This window comes from Pipistrellus hanaki (assembly GCF_964339955.1).
Source record: "Pipistrellus hanaki genome assembly, contig: scaffold_23, whole genome shotgun sequence".
NCBI lineage: Eukaryota > Metazoa > Chordata > Mammalia > Chiroptera > Vespertilionidae > Pipistrellus > Pipistrellus hanaki.
This window is the reverse complement of record NW_028182304.1, coordinates 6789175-6806178: the sequence shown is the minus strand read 5'-3', so window position 1 is coordinate 6806178 and position 17004 is coordinate 6789175. Positions and strand designations below refer to the sequence as shown.

The following is a 17004-nucleotide window of genomic DNA, read 5'->3' as shown; positions in this document are numbered from 1 at the left end:
CTCCGTGCTGCTGGAAGTCGCTGGCCCAGCCTTCTCCAGCATGGAGAGGAAGGGTGAACACAGGGGCTCCAGTGGTCCAAATCCTGTCTTTGCCTCTGCACCCTCCGGGACAGCCTCAGTACCGTGCAGAGGCGGCTTTGGAGAGGGGAGTGGTGAGGAGAATGCTTCTGACTCTAGATACTCAGAGAAACCACTGTCAAGAGCCTTTCCAGGGCTGGCAGAAAAATGTAGCAATGAAGGAAGAATACTGTCTCAAAACAAAGAGGTTGGGTGTTTTTTTTTTGTTTGTTTGTTTGTTTTGTTTTGTTTTCTCCTCATCAGCAAAATGTGAATATTACATAAACCACAGACTTTGTGAGAATCAATTGAAATAAAATTCCAGAAATTGAGTAACAGCCAGGCTGAAGTGGATAGGTTGGGTGAGTGTGAACGTGGTCCTGTGCACCGAAAGGTTGCAGGTTCAATTCCAGGTCAGGGAACATACTGGCACATTCCTGGGATTCAAGTTGGATCCCTGGTCAGGACTCCTAAGGAAGGCAATTGAAGGGATGTTTCTTACATTCATGTTTCTCTCTCTCTATCCCTCTCCCTTCCACTCTCACTGAAAATCAATGGAAAACAAATTAATGCCATATCTACAAATGTGGATAATCTAAAAAGAAAAAAAAAAGAAGTGTGGGGGAGAGCTCTAACCAGTTTGGTTCAGTGGACAGAGCATTGGTCTGTGGACTGAAGGGTCCCAGGTTCAATTACAGTAAAGGGCATGTACCTTGGTTGGGGGCACATCCCCAGTTGGGGGTGTGCAGGAGGCAGCTGATCGATGTTTCTCTCTCATCGATGTTTTAACTCTCTATTCCTCTCCCTTGCTCTCGGTGAAAAAAATCAATAAGATACATTTAGAAAAAACAAACAGGGTAAAAGGGGTTGAATGTACTGTATAATTTAAAGTGTGTAAAATAATATAACTTCCTAGGTGCATATATGTTATCTATACTAATAAAAGGGTGATATGTTAATTAGACCAGACATCTTTTGGACATCCATCTGGACATCCTTCCAGACAAAGCCACGGTGGTGGGGGGCCGAGGCAGAGGCCTTTAGGAGCAATCAGGCTGGCAGGGAAGGGCACTTAGAGGCGACCAGGTTAGCAGGGGAGCAGTTAGGCTGGTAGGGGAGTGGTTAGGGGGTGATCAGGCTGGCAGGGAGGCAAGCTTGGGAGCCAACAGTCCCGGATTATGAGAGGGATGTCCAACTGTCAGTTTAAGCCCTAAACCAGCAGTTGGACATTCCCTGATGGGTCCTAGATTGGAGAGGGTTCAAGTTGGGCTGAAGGATGTCCCCATGCATGAATTTCATGCACCGGGCCTCTAGTCCTATATAATAAAAGGTTAATATTACAAACAGAGGAACAAACAACAGGTTTCTATGATGTGCACTGACCACCAGGGGGCATGTGCCGAACATGGGGGGCACCAGCTGCAACAGGATGGTGGAGCAGGTTTGTGGGGGAGCCAGACCAAGACTGGGTGCTGGCCGCTGTCATCTGGGCCAGCATCTGGTGGTTACTGAAAATTCTTTGCTCCTGCTTGCCATGTCCTCCCCAGTGCTCACACCTGCTGCTGGCACCAGCCCCACTTGCACCAGCTGCTGGCCCTCAGGGCCAGCCACAATCACTCAGTGCCATCAATGGGTGCGAGCAGTGGCTGCAGGCCCTCATCACCCCTGAGGGCTTCTCCACCTCCCTTTGCTCCTGAAGGGCTATTGGGCCTGGCAGCCACCACTCGCACCTGCTGCTGGTGTTGGCTTCAGGTGTGAGTGGTGCCAGCACCATCAGTGGGTGTGAGAGGTGGAGGCAGGAGTGGGGCTGTGGCAGACAGGGGACCTGGGTTGCAGTGGGAGGGGCCGGGTAGGGGTGTGGAGGATGGGCCAAGACCCGCCCCTGTGCTCCCGCAGCCTTGTGGCCACCGTTCAAGGTGCATGGATTCATGCACTAGGCTCCTAGTTATGAATAACAGAATATTGTAAAAATTAAGTTACTACATTTTTATTAAAACATTTTTTACATACCTTTATATTAGCTGGGTTACAAAAATATTCATTGTGGGCCACATGTGGCCCTCAGGCTGCGAGTTTGACATGCTTAGCTTAAATGAATCAGATAGCATGGAGCAATCAGGAGAGAAATTACTTTCTATGTTCTCTCTGACCACTTTTAGTTATTGAAGCTATGAATGAACACTCTATTGCATAAGTATGAGCCAAAGTTAACCCTTTGCACTCCAAACCATTCTGGACATTGGCTACCAGCTACTCGATGTTACTTTGCGGCGGAAACGTGCGTTGAAATAACTCAATTCCCCGTAATCACTAATAAACTGCAATGTCCCCTGAGAGGGGACATCTGAGTGATATGCTAGAATTCCGATGTCCCCTAAGAGAGGACAGCAGAGTGCAGAGGGTTAAACAATCCTACCATTCCTTTATATTATACTAGTGGCCTAGTACACCAATTCATGCACATCAAAAGGAAATGAATCAGAAGAAATATTTTAATATCACTATTCTCCCTTTCTCTATAATAGAAGTGTCAACCAAATTCACTATTTACAATGACAGATGGAAATATAGTCATGCGACTGGTGCCAGTAAGAGCTTTATATGTATTGCGCATGCATGAGTTAACTTAGCCTTTCATATATAGAGAGTAAACTTGCTTCATTAGACCTGCTTTCTTACTTAGCTAAACTTTTTCCAGGTCAGTGAAGCACCCCAACTTCTCTTTCAGGTAATTGTCAGCAACTCAGCAGTAAACATCAACACAACGCATATTATTATTGTGGATCATGCAAGGAGAACAAAGGATAAAAAATTTAACTGTAGTAGTGTCTGACTATATTCTGTGCAGTGAGAAAAACTGAAGTCATTTTCAACATCCACCATTTCTTACATCTCTTCAGTTGGGTCAAGTTTCTATGCTTTCTAAACCTCCATTTTCCAGCTATTGAAAAGAAAATAGGATTCCACCAAGTTTCCTATCTACCTACTCCAGGAATTCTGTGAAGATCAAATGAGATGAGGCACAGGGAAAGTCATACATGGGGGGGTTGGGGGGGCCTCCAGCCTATACTCTCTCAAATCTGGGATCCTTCTCACAATCCGGAACCACTGGCTCATAACTGCTCACCTGTTTGCCTGCCTGATGCCCCTAACTGCTCTCCCCTCCTGGCCTGATCCCCCTAAATGCCTAACTAACATTCCTCCTTCTGCCTTCTCCTGTGGCACCTTCTCCTGTGGCCTCTGCAAAAGAGACCTCGGTGCTGGACTGGCCCTCACAGCCGCCACGGCTGCTGGCCCTCAGCCTCTGCAGCCACTGTGGCTTTGTCTAGAAAAACGCCAGAAAGGACGTCCGGAAGACATCTAATCTAATAACATATTACCCCTTTATTAGGATAGATTCCTATGTTAACAGCAATGATAATTCAGGTTGGAAAAGAGAATTCTCACTTGTATTCAACTATGAATTCTGCCTAAACAAAGCTACTCTGAGGAGGTAGCCACTTACATCAGTGCTCAGCGATCCGGAAAGAGAAGACAAGAAAACGAGACTCAGTGAACTTAAATAGACTATGCGGTGTCCTGGGGGGCCACAAAGGACTGTGGGTGAGAGAGGTCAGGGTGCAAAGCCGAGAGTAAGAGAACCAGGACCTGGGTTGCAGCTCCTCCCCAGTGCTCAGAGCACAGCTCCCTGCTTACAAGGGCCTCACTGTGCCCTGGGGAGCATCACCGGTAGCTGCACTTCTCATTCAGTGCAGCAGGATGATGAGCTGTTATGGGAGAAATGTAAGTATTGGGAGGAAAGGGATTGCCCAAACAAAAAATGGTAAAAATTCATGAAAATATTACTTACACTGCTCTTCTCAGGAGTCCTGGGGGTTTGGAAAAGTCAGTTCACTGAAGCTCAGAACAAGCAGGGTAAGGAGCACGTTGGGAAGAACATGGCTGGCACCTCGCTGTCGTTCTGCATGGGGCTCCAGAAACCAGAGCGTGGGAATGAGACCTGCTCCCCCGGGCTCTGTGAGGCAGAGGAGCACGCTGCTCCCCAGGCTGCTGGTGGCTGCCCGACCTCCTGGAGGGCTGTGGGCAATGCCCGGGACATTCTTACTCTTCAAGTGTGATTTGCTCATTTGGATGAGCCCAGTGTGACTGCATTTACCCAGCACCAATATCCAGCATCTCCCTCTTCTCTCTGCAGGTTGTGAGTGTTCAGATTAGCCTCAATATACAGCATGTAATATGCAATATACATTTAAGAATTTGTTCCATCTGCATTGCCTCTTCCCATCTTCTGTTATAATTTTAATTGAAAAGTATAATACAATCCTACCTAGGAAAAGACCAACTCCATTCACTGGATGACAGACAAGTACTGAGTGCCTTATTCATGCTGGGAAATGGGAAGCATCAAAAGGTGACAAACAAGGCTCCTTCCCCCTGGAAGGTGCGGCAGCAGCGACCGGACAGGAAGGCCTGCTGCCCTCGCTACCTGAGTGAGTCAATGCGAAGAGACAGAGCTGGATCTTTGGTGTTTTACTCAGGTGGCCCTCGATCCGGAGAGCAGCAGGCATAATACACTGAAAGTGTTGTGGGGTCGAACCCTGGGTTCAAAATAAGACCACCGGAGGCTGATAATTTATTTTAAAAAGCAGGCAAGGAATTTATTGAGCTGGCCAGGGCAGGCACAAAAGCACCACACGCAGGCGGACTCCAAACGACTGCGAGGCTTTAGGGGCAGGTGGTTATTTTTAAAGGTTCTGAGAAGGAAAACCCCCATTCTACAACAAACTGTTGTTTGGAATTTTCTGCTGTTCTTCCTAGATAAAATGTTGCTTTCTAGTTTGCTTTAGCCCGTTTGAAGGATGATGAAGATAAACTTAGCTGTCTGACCTTGCAGGCCAGAGACCAGATATGCCCACAATCTCAATACCATGCCAGGTGCATTTTTTAATTGGATAGAACAGCATTGTTTTCGAGGCCAGCATCGAGATAACCACTAAGTGCACATAGGGCTGGCTCTTTAATGAAAAAGAAAGTTCTGCCTTTAACCTTGCCCAGAACTTGAACTCATCCTCCCTAAGCCCATCGCGCAATGAACAAAGTAAGTCTCTTCAAATTCTCCCCCTGCACCGTCAGACCGCTCTGGCACTCTGCAACAGTTCAAACCACAGGAATTTTCCTTTGTTCTAAATTCTGAATCCTAAAGACTATATTCTAAAAACTGGGGTCAGCCGTAGGGTCGTTCCCAGTCACATCCTGCTGGACATTGGAATGTGGCCCTATCTTGCAGAAGCAGAACTCAGTGGTTACTCTCCAAAGGTTATGGTCCCCGGCACAGGAAAATTGCCTTAGCAGGTTTAAAATTCAAATAGCAGTCTTTACATGAGTTGTATATTCTTAATTTCTTATTTCAAAAGAAACTGCTCTGACATTTCATTTCAAACTAGCCCCTACCATAGGGTTAAAAGGTGGGAAAAGTCTAACACTAGTGAGTCCCAGGGCCTGTTCTCCACCATCCTCCTTGCAGAGATGGGCCCAGGAACCGCAAAGATGGGCCCGGGAACCTGCAAAGATGGGCCCAGAATGCGATCTCCCTTGAGATGGGCCTTGCCTTTGACCTGCATTTGAAATGTATCTTCTTCTCTGAGTACAGCTGCCCTGGGCTCCCGATGCCTTATGTTTAGAGCCCTGCCTGTCTTCTTGCAGCATGTGCTCCAGTGCTCCAGGATCTGCAAGAACAATCGCGTTTCTACAGCTAACACAGTGAACTAGTGGCCGGTGCATGGATTCATGCACATTGAAAGGAAATTAGTTAGAAGGTGGCCGGTGGGATGGGACTGGGTGAGATGGGCTGGGCACGCCCTAGGCCAACCTCCCGTGGTCCCTCCCTGGCCAGCACACCTGGGGTGTCCCCGCAGCTCCCAGGGTGTCCACCGTCACCACAGCTCAGCAGTAACCAGAGTCAAGGCCGACAGTGCCCCAATAACAACATAACCCACGGCCGAGGGTGGGATTGCATGGCCCTGCGAGAAATCAGGCCCCTCCTCTCTGGTTCTGGGGTGCGTCACCGGAGAAACAACGCTGCCAAGTCACTGCAGCTCCACAGCTCCTGCTTTGAGATCTGCCCCCAGGTGGTCAGTGTGGCACAGCTACCGCTGGTCGGACAGCCGCTGAGCCTTTATGTGCATAGCTTATTAAACAACAGATTCCATTCCTATAGCTGCCCTTCCCCTAACGGCTAGAACTGTAGCATGGGCCCAGGTGACTGTATTTCAAACAAACTGTTGATATGGGAACTGTGAGCAGGAATTGTCCCTGGGTCTTATCTTCCCGAGGGAGATTCACATGGGCTGCCCCCAGCCTTCTGCTGGCCTCTAGTGTCAGCTGCTCTCTGCTGCTCTCTGATTGGTTCCTGGCCTTTTTGCAACATTGTTAGTCACTTGGAAGAAAAACATCCTTGTTTCAAAACACCCTGTGTTTCTGCTCTCCCTCATGTTTTTCTGCACCGTTTCCTGCAAAACACATTTTCCGTTTGTTTCAGCCCATTCCGCCTCTCCCACCACCACCTCTCCACCTAGTTTGGCTCGAACTCCTTCACTGCGGTGCTCACTTCCTGGGCTGAGAGGGGCACTGGGTCTTAGAGAAGCAGGAGTTTGGACTGCAACAGGCGGAGTCCCCCTGGGCAGGATGGTTTCTGGGCTCTTTGTCCATGGAGTCGAAGAATGAATCCACAGATGGAAGGTGGTATAGCAAAGGTGGAAATGTACTGAAGAACAAATGGGGAGGGGAGAGACTCACAGCACAGACTCCTGTGGGGAGGGGAAGAGTCCCATTGAGTCCCTTTTCCCTGGTGCCTAGATATCTCCCCTGATTGGTCACAATTTCCTTGGACAGTTACTATAGTAACTTGAGGTCAAAGGTGGAACCTCACAGGGGACAATTGAGGCTATTGTTTCCCTATCCCCCTGGGCTTTCTTCTCCTCCTGGATGGGGGGATCCTTCCCTTTATTCTGTAAACATAGACCTTCAGCTGTTCCGGCTCCCTAATTGTATGGAAATGCACCTGAAGCAGCTTTTCTGCTTCCCCATTCTATGGAAATACTCTTTCTGCTACTTTGCAGCCCTGTATTTTTGTCATGGTCCCCTTAACTTCTAAGATTTCTGAAAGTTCCTAAACCTGCCTAGAAACTCCCATTTCAATAGTTTCAATAGAGAAGAGAAAGCCCCGTGGGAAAGAGCCACAGAAATAGGAAACCAGGGACGTGAAGTGACAGGGCAGCTCCCGGCAGCCCTGCCCGGCCACTAGTGCTGCAGCCAGTCCGTACTGGCAGGTCCTCTCCCCGTCACCGCCCCGCAGGCTGCCTGCTCAACCATTTACAGGTGACCTTGCAGCAAACCTGGTGTGACCTGAGCAGGTCCATGTATACCCATCTTTTTATAAAACATCTTCCTTACGCTTTTCTTAACGCTTTGTACGCCATAAGCGTCTGCAGATACAGTGGGGGTGGTTTCTGTTTTGGACGTAGAGCAGTTACCTGGTATAACATTTTCCTCTAACTCACTTTATTGGAAGAACACAGGCTATAACATGTAACATACAAAATGTGTGTTGCTTGACTGTTATTGGTAAGGCTCCGTCAACAGCAGGTGACTGGGAGTTGGCTTGGAGGGACCAGAAGTCAATGCAGGTGTTTGACTGCTCGGCGGTTGGCGCCCCTGACCCTTGCGTTGTTTAAGAGTCAACTGTGTTTCTAAAACCTCACAAGGTCACATCGTTCAGAGTTCACTAAGGCCCAGGGACCCTCAAGGCCCAGGGGAGTAGTTCTTCAACAGCAAAGCCCAAGAGGGGCAGGGGAGGCATTCAGGAGGGAGGACTGCAGATCTCTCTCCTCCCCCAGCCCCCGGGGCCAAGTGCTGAGAAGGTTAATGAGGAAGATAAACTCAGCCATCTGACCTCATAGGCCAGAGACTAGATACACCCATGCTCTTAATGCCATGCCAGGTGTATTTTTTAATTGGATTGAACTGTGTTATTTTCAAGACTAGCAGCCAGATAACCACTAAGTACACAGAGGGCTGGCTCTTTAATAAAAAGATAAGTTTTGCTTGTAGCTTTGCCCAGAATTTGAAAGGCATTTTTCTCTGGGCCCATACGTAATAACAATAACAAAGTGTGATTCCAAACTCTCCGAGCATTGCTTGATGTATTCCAGTTCTCTGTAACAGTGCTAGGTCTCTTTCCATAGCAGTCACCAGTTAATTCTAAACGAATGAGACACATTAGTCACTCATGCTCTCATAAAGCTCAGAAGCTGTGGCTAATAACGGGAATTAGAGGAAAAGTCCCAAATGAGAGGAAAATGTGTTTTACTTTGAAGCATCCATTTTCTCTGCAAGCGGTAGGTGCACCAGTTTGTTTCTCAAGTCGATTCCCTAGAAGCAGGAGCAGAGGTCAGGGCTCCTGGGCACGCGATTAGCAGGAAGGAGGAAGTATGTCCAAGGGGAAGGATTACACAGGAGTGTGGTCAGGGAAATAACGGGGGGGGGGGGGGGGCTGCAGCAGCTGTTCTGCCTGGAGGCTGCGGGCCAGGGTGGGAAGGGAAGGGGCCTATCTCACTCTGGGCGGCAGAGGGGCAGGAGGCTGGGGCCTGAGCATGAGCAAGGCACCTGCGGCCAGCCAGTGGCTAGGCTGGGCCTGCATCCGCTAGGAAGCACCCCAGGGCTTGGCGGGACACCCGCACCTGCCATGACCAGGCGGTTCCAGAGAAACAAAAGGTAAGAAAAACAGTAAACAGAGAAGGAGAAGCTCATTAGTAAACAGGAAAAGAAACAGGACTCTCCAAGCCACCTGAGTGCAGCTGTGGGCCCTCGGAGACGGGGTGGGGGAGGGGAGCATACCAGCTCTGCGGCCCAGGTGGTGTTGCCAAGATCACAAAGGTGGACGTCCTCACGTTCAGCCACACGCGTCCTGAACCCTGAGCTGACCTGGTCACCACGGATCGCACGGAGGCCTCTCGTCTGCAGAAACTCTGACCCCTGTCCAACCTCTCAGTCTCCCACTGCGCCCTCCCTCTGCGGAGAGTCACTCCCCTGTCCTGTGGGCTCAGCACCCAGCAGGCACCTGCACGCCCTTCCCAGGAGGCACAGCTCCACAGGCTTCACCTCCACCTGCGAGGGGCTGGGACCATATTACTGTGTTTCAGTAGGAGTTCCAAAGAGATACCTACCCCCAAACAAAGGCTAATGAAAAGTCCCCGGTGGTCAGAATCCAGGCTGGGCTCATTAGGAGCCAAGGCGAAAAGGGAGTTTTCATTAACTTTAATTCCAGTCCATTGAGAGAAGTACAGCTTTTAGGTTCATTTTTGTCCAGCTTCCCTCCTCCCCACCCCCCTTAATTCTTTTTTATTCTGGGTAATCCTCACCCAAGGATATTTCCCCCTTGATTTTTAGATGGTGGAAGGCAGGGGGAGACAAAGGGAAACACGATGTGAGACAGACACTTCGATTGGTTGCCTCCTGCACTTGCCCTAACCGGGCCGAGGATGGAGCCTGCGATGAGGTAAGTGCCCCTGTCTGGAATTGCACCCGAAACCCTGAGCCCGCAGCCATGCTCTAATCCCTGAGTAAAATGGCGGGGCCGTGTCTGCCTTGTTTGTGTTGCTGTTGTCTCAGAACTCTCAGAGGCCACACACAGGCACTAAGAGAACCTTCTTGCCCGTTTTCCGCCTTCTCACTAGTTAGCTTTATGGGCCATTCTCACGACAGACTGACAATGCCCAGGAGAGACCCTGACCAGCCTGCCCCCCACACCCCTAATCAGCTGTGCGGTAGGAGCGGAGGCAGCACCCAGAGGCTTAACTGCCAGGACGGTGGGGCTGGAGCCAGAGCACAGAGAGGGGCTCGGGAAAGCCGGACGTGTGCACGGGCTCAGCTCTGCCATCGGATGGAAGAAGCCAACAGGTGATTTCTGGGCTGGGCAGAGCCTTGCACAATTTCAATATGTAATTAAATTAAGCAATTAATTAATTAATTCTGGTAACCTCCCAACTTGAAGGGGTAGAGTAGCACTCTACATTAGGTATAAACAGACATTCATTTTAGAGAAATTAGTTCTCCTCTTAATGCCAAAATATTACCTGGTTGATAAATTTATTTTTAAAAATATTAGGCCCAGCCAGTGTGGCTCAGTGATTGAGTGTTGACCTATGAACCAGGAGGTCACGGTTCAATTCCCAGTCAGGGCACATGCCCAGTATGGGAATCATGCCAGGTCCCTGGATAGTCAGGGCCAGTGGAGCACAGATGACTTGTTGTCAATATACCACAATGGCCACAGGCCGCACTGGGCATGCGCCTCAACGAGATGTTCAGGGCTCTAAGCCTGGGAATCCTCATCAGACCAACATGCCATGAGCGGGTGCAAGGACACACGGTACATGTGCCCCTCTGTGGCCAATGTGATTGACCTCACTGTTGGCACGAAGCCCTCTTTGTGTAAATAGTGGGTACGACCAGTCTAGTTGGCTGGAGTTAGAAGAAGCCTGTTGGAGAGAGCAGCTAGGGTGGAGTGAGGAGAATCCTGCTGGAGAGAGCAGCTGGGATGGAGTGAGAAGAAGCCTGCTGGAGAGAGCAGCTGGGAGGAAGTGAGAAGAAGCCTGCTGGAGAGGGCAGCTGGGATGGAGTGAGGAGAAGCCTTCTGGAGAGAGCAGCTGGGTGGGTGCCTTACAACGTGAGGAGGTGAGTCTAAGAGGCAGCAAGCAGCTGTCCCGCTAAAGCTGTGGGTTCAGAGATGGATGCTGCTTTACAGGGAAGAGGTATGTTCACCAGCCAGTGTCTGCTGCCGGCTTGCATGGACTAACTCTTTTGCCTTTTCTCCTCTTACTCTTTCATTTAGGAATGCAATCAAGTGAGGTTATTCCACACCTACCCGATCCCATGGACGGGGCGATCCCTTCGATGAAAGGAAACAGCACGTGAGTAGGTGCTCGCTGAGTTCTATCAACATCACCGTCATTTAGTATCAAGTCCACTCTCTCCTGAGTCCACATTGTCCCTTGTTCAGCAGGAGGTGAGATGAGTAGACCGTTCGTGTACTATGCCCTTAAGATGGCCAAGTGCTTGTTAGACACCTGTGTGCATGGTGAAGCCAGGTTTATGATGGAATTGAGAAAACATCATTCTTTATACCTTGTTTTACCATAGTATGATTTTTATGAGAATGCTGCAGTGTGAAGTAGACTTGTGTGTGCAGTTCATTGTTTCCTGCCTCAGCCATTCCCTGCGAGCTGTCCTGTTGGCTGAGCTGCACTTTCCTCAAGAAGAACAGCCCTCCGACCCTGCCTGCAGGTTCTGAGGTGCCGAGCCGGTCTGCAATGCAGAACCACAGTTCCCTAATCGTCCCCCAATCAGCCTGATCACCCCCTAACCACATCCCTTTCTGCCTGATGGATGTCTAACTGCTCCCCTGCCGGCCTGGAAGCATCTCAAATCTAAAACTTAACAACTTAAGGAACTAAAAAGAGAACAAACGACATCTAACATCAGCAGAGGGAGGAACCAATAAAGATTACAGATAAATAAAACAGAAAAAACAATACAGAAAAATCAATGAAATCAAATTTTTTTTAAAGATTCTCAAACGTGACAAATCTTTAGCTGGAAGGACTAAGATAAAAAAGAGCCCTAGCCGGTTTGTCTGAGTGGATAGAACGTCTGTCTGAGGACCAAAAGGTTCCAGGTTCAATTCTGGTAAAGGGCACATACCAGGGTTGTAGGAATAAAAGGAATATGTATATATGTGTGTACACACACACACACACACACACACACACACACATATGATAACCAAGTGGGTTTTATCCCTAGAATACAAGGATAATTCAACATAACACAGCACATTAACAGGTTCAATTCTGGTCAAAGGCACCTACCTGGGTTTTAGGAATAAAAGGAATATGTGTGTATATATGTGTACACACACACACACACACACACACACACACACACACAGATATATGATAACCAAGTGGGTCTTATTCCTAGAATACAAGGATGATTCAACATATGCAAATCAATGTAACACACCACATTAACAGCATAAAGGGGAAAACACACATGATCATCTCAATTGATGTAAAACAATTTGACAAAAGTAAACTTGGCTGTTTGGACTGTTCTGTCTGATGGCTATGTGGCCACTGGCTTTAGCAATAATGACTCATCCTTATACACCCACAGCCTCTCCTGGCTTCCCCAGCTCCCAACACCCCCTGCCAGCTCTGCCCAGACTCAGTACCAGTCAGACCATGAGCTCTGCAGTGCTTATGCTGGGCTCCTGCTGGGCTGTTCTGACATCAGGGGTGCAGGCTGGACCCCCAGTGTGGGGTATGCAGGAGGCAGCCAATCAGTGTTTCTCATCACTGATGTTTCTATCTCCCTCTCCCTCTCCCTCTCCTCTCTGAAATCAGTAAAAATATATATATTTTTTTAAATTAGGCAAGGCCAGTAATACTGGCCACAAATGCATTGCAGGCAAATGGTGCTCTTGACAGAAGACAAGAGCATGAAATGTCACCCCGTCTACCTTCCTTGGATTTCATTTCGTTCAGTACTCATCATGCGTCTGGTCCCGTCTAGCTGTGTCTGGGATGCGGCATGGTCTGGTTGGCCTGAGGTCACAGGTTTCCAGGGAACAGAGTCTGCCAATGAGATATTCTCCCTGAGACATAGGCACAGCCTGTTCTCACTTCCCAGGGAGAGTGACATTAGGGTCCTCCTCTGTGGTGAATGACCGAGTTCTTTGCAAAATCTAATCACAAATCTGTACAGGCAGTAAAATTTGTTCCTGCTTCTATTGACAGAATTTCAAACTTTAAGCTAAAACGGCTGCTCTCAGAGAGAGGGAGTCAGGTTCCACTAAGGTCTCTGCTGGGGGTCACATTCGCCAGGAAGTGGACCCGAACCCTCCAGGGGTCAGAGCAGACCAGCAGCACATGCAGAACCTCCCTCTGGCAGGTGGCCTGCGAGGGTCTCCACGGGTTCTGTTCTCGTCTCTGAGCCACACCTGGAAAGTGCTGCGCCTCCTGTGCCAGGGCTCCTCTGGCCGTGGATGGAGTGGCTCCGAGGCAGCTAGGCCAGGGGTGCCGAGGCAGGTCACTCAGAGAGACAGGACACCAGCCCAAGATGACACTTTCATTAACAAGGCACAAGTGACATTGTGGATGCAGTGCTAGAGGGGCAAATAGACACAGGCTCTGCCATCCAGGGGCTTGGAGAACAGAGACGTGTAAGTCTGTTCCCACTTTCATCTTCTCGCTGACTCTGGGCTTCATGATGGGAAGCATAAGCACTTCCAATTTATGAAACCCAACATGAGAACTCAAGTTTTGGGCACCTAGTCCCATGTCACTAAGGACTATGTCAACATACACTTGGAGTTGCAACACACATTCTCACATGCTTGGTTTTTAAAACATCAGGAGAGGGACACAGAAGGCAGTGCTCTGACCTCTCCCCAGAAAGAAATGAATGTTCTCTTCTCCAGGGTTCAGTCTGTTTCATGTTTTCATGATTCCCACCAGGAGGTGCAATACTATCCAGCTGTGAGAAAGCACTCTTACCATTTGCAACAGCATGGAGGAGCCTGAGAGCATTATGCTGAGCGAAATAAGCCAGTAAGAAAAAGGCAAGTATTACACAATTTCACTCAAATGTGGAATCTAATAAAATAAAATGATGAACAAAACAGATCCAGAGACATAGAAGCACAGAACAGACCCTCAAACCTCAGAGGGAAGGCTGGAGTGGGGTGGTTGGGTAATGTTATTATAGTCATACTAGTGCCCTGGTGCACAGATTCATGCACATTGAAAGGAAATTAATTAGAAGTATTTTAATGTCACTATTCACCTTTTCTCTATAATAGAAGTGTCAACCAAATTCACAATCGACAATGACAGATTGAAACACACGTGATTGGCGCTAGGGAGCGCTTTGTATGTACCGCACATGTGCAAGTCAACTTAGCCTTTAATAGACATAGAATAAACTTGCTTCATTAGACCTGCTTTGAGATGTAACTAAAACTTTTCCAGCCCAGTAAAGCATTCCAACTTCTCTTTCAGGTAATTGTCAGCAACACAGCAGTAAATATCAACACAAAGCAGGTTATTATTGTAGATCACACAGGGAGAACAAATGGTAAAATATTTAACTGTAGCAGTTTTTGACTATATTCTGTGCAGTGAGAAAACCTGAAGTCTCTTTCAAGGTCCACCGTTTCTTACATCTCTTCAGTTGGGTCAAGTTTCTGAACTTTCTAAATTTCCATTTTCTGGCTAATGAAAATAAAATAGTATTCCATAGTCTCCTATCTACCTACTCCAGGACTTCTGTGAGGATCAAATGAGATGACATTTGTGAAAATGCTTCACAGACATTGATTGAACTGTAAAATGTTTGCACCTGGCTATAAAGGAAGTCATGTTCCTGGGCTGAAGAAACTGCAAGGAGGTTAGTCCCTAGGGAGAGGAAGCCAGGCATTGCTACTTGACGTTGTTATCTGGCACCCACAGTGACCGTTTCTGAGTGGAGGTGGGCTGTGGGCCGTATTTTGTGCCATGGGGTCATAGCAGTGTCAGCTTCCATTTGGTTGGGTGTTGCTCCAGGGTGGTGGCGGGGCTTGTGTCACACTTGGGAGAAGCTGAGTGTTGGTTGTCAGCGCCAGGTCTGTGGTGCTGTTTATTTTAAAACTAGAGGCCATTGCACGAAGAGACTCATGCAATAGGCCTTCCTTCCCTTGGCTTTCAGCACCAGTTTTCCTCCACCTGGGACCCAGGCCTTCGCTCCGGCCAGAGTCTGCCATCTTCATCTTTGCTGCAGACTCCGGAGTCTGCAGTATTGTCTTTGCTGTGGCACTCTGCTCCTGTAGATCCCTTCACCCTCCACCCTCCCTCTCATAGTAGGTGTCCTGTCCTGCCTGGCCACTCAGCGCCTGAAGCAGCTGGGTGGCTACCATCTTTGGCCTTGTAATTTGCATACTCACTCTGATTGGCTGTGGGTGTAGCAGAGATGCGGTCAATTTACATGTTTGTCTATTATTAGGTAAGATAGGCAGTGTGGGTCATGACAGCTCCTGTGTGATGCATCTGCCCCCTGGTGGTCAGTTGGATGGATGGACACTTAGCCTTTTATATATAAGCTTTGCATAGCCCATGGACAGACAATAGAGTGGTGAAGGCCTGGTAAGTGTAAGTGTGGGTTAAAGGGGGTCAATGGTGAAAAACTAATCAAAGGGAAATCTATAATACTTTCAACAATAAAGACACATTACAAAAAGAAAAGCAAATGTTATATGATCTCACTCATTCGTGGTATTCTTTTTAAAAGGAAACCAAAGACAAATGAACAAACTCACAGACAACAGATCAGGGGCTGGGCCTAGGGCTGGGGCTGGGGCTACGGTGCCAGAGGGTGAAACATGTAAAGGGCCAACTGTATGGTAACAAAGGGGAGCTGGACTTTGGAGTGAGTGCTACACAGCTGGACTATATAATGCTGCACGACTGAACCTGGTAGACTGTAATAAATGAGTGCCATGCTCACTCACACAGCCACGTCGGGAAAGATCCGAGAAGGGAAGGAGGTGGGACCTGCACGGGACCTGAGTTCAGGGGGGCCTCTCAGAGAGGGGGCATGGCGGGAAGACATTAGAGCAGCTGAGAAGGAAGCCAGAGAACTCAACATGCGCGACCTGCAGATCCAATGAGTATGCCAGGAGAGATGTGGTGTCTGCAACCCCAGAGGGAGCTGGTGCCAGGCAGGCATGGCCTTGGGGCTGCCCCATGAGAGGCAGCGGGTGAGGCTTAGCCTGGGTACAGGGAGGCCTCTGCACGAAGGCCCTCATGGGAGCTTGTGAAGGTTTGGGGGAGGACTTAAGCAAGAACAGAACTTCCTGATTTCTGGAGACAATGGATTCTGAGAGCCGTTGAGGGTTGCTGGGACGCCAACAGCAATCCCCGACGCCAACCAGGGTCCTAATTCCATTCAGTCGGCAACGACCACCTGCCGGTGTGCAGACCCAACACCCAAGGACAGTTGCTCACAGACTGCCCGTCTGTGGTGCCAGCCAGCCCAGGCTCACCCGCACCGATGACCAACCAGCCCTCCTGTGGGAGTTCCCGTGTCCCCCTAGTTCACTAACCCACCAGCAGGATCGCAGGGCTCACAGAAGGCACCATGCTCACAGCTTTCCCATGAGGATGCGGTCCGGAGAGTCTAATGGGGAGGTGCATAGTTCAAGGTCTGGGGCGAGGGGCAGAGAGTGTCCAGGCCCTTCCCCATGGCACTGGGCATGTCGCTTCCCCCTCCCCCCACCCGAGAACATGACATGCTCATCACCCACTGATGCTTCAGTGGCCAGAGCTTTCTTGGGGCCTTATCCCCTCTCCCCTCCCTATAGGTTGGGGATGGGCCTGAAAAAGTTCCCACCCTCATCATGGCTGTCTTCCTGGTGTGGCCAGCCCTCTTGCTCCAGCTCGGAGACTATCCCAGGGCCCCGCCCCCCTCATTAGCATTCACCCAGGTGTGGTGGAATGTCCTCCTTATGAATAACCAAGGGCACTCCAACCACAGGAACTCCCAAAGGTTAGGAGCTCTGTGTAAGGAAAAGAAACAGGAGCAGAGATGTCTGTTCCGCTGCATCACAGGAAGGCAGGGAAGTTGGTTGGCGACCAGCAGCACTCAGCATTGCAAGGAGCAGTGGAGAGGAGCCAGGAAGAGGGCGGGCCGGGAGGGAGGAGGAAAGCAGCTCCCGCAGGAGCCAGGCTGCTCCGGGAGAGGAGCCGGGAGCCCAGACAAACCGGAGGCTGTGAGGGAAAGGAGCCCACAGCCGCCTCTGGCTTGAGCCTGGGGCGTGAACCCCAAGAAGGAGGAAGCAGATGGGTCCTAACA

At 49.4% G+C, this 17004-nt stretch overlaps 1 long non-coding RNA gene across 1 annotated transcript in view; it reads right to left on the bottom strand.

Moving 5' to 3' along the window:
* The window catches only part of LOC311615886, an 865760-nt gene that overhangs the window by 383550 nt on the left and 465206 nt on the right, over window positions 1-17004 (bottom strand). The window lies entirely within an intron of this gene.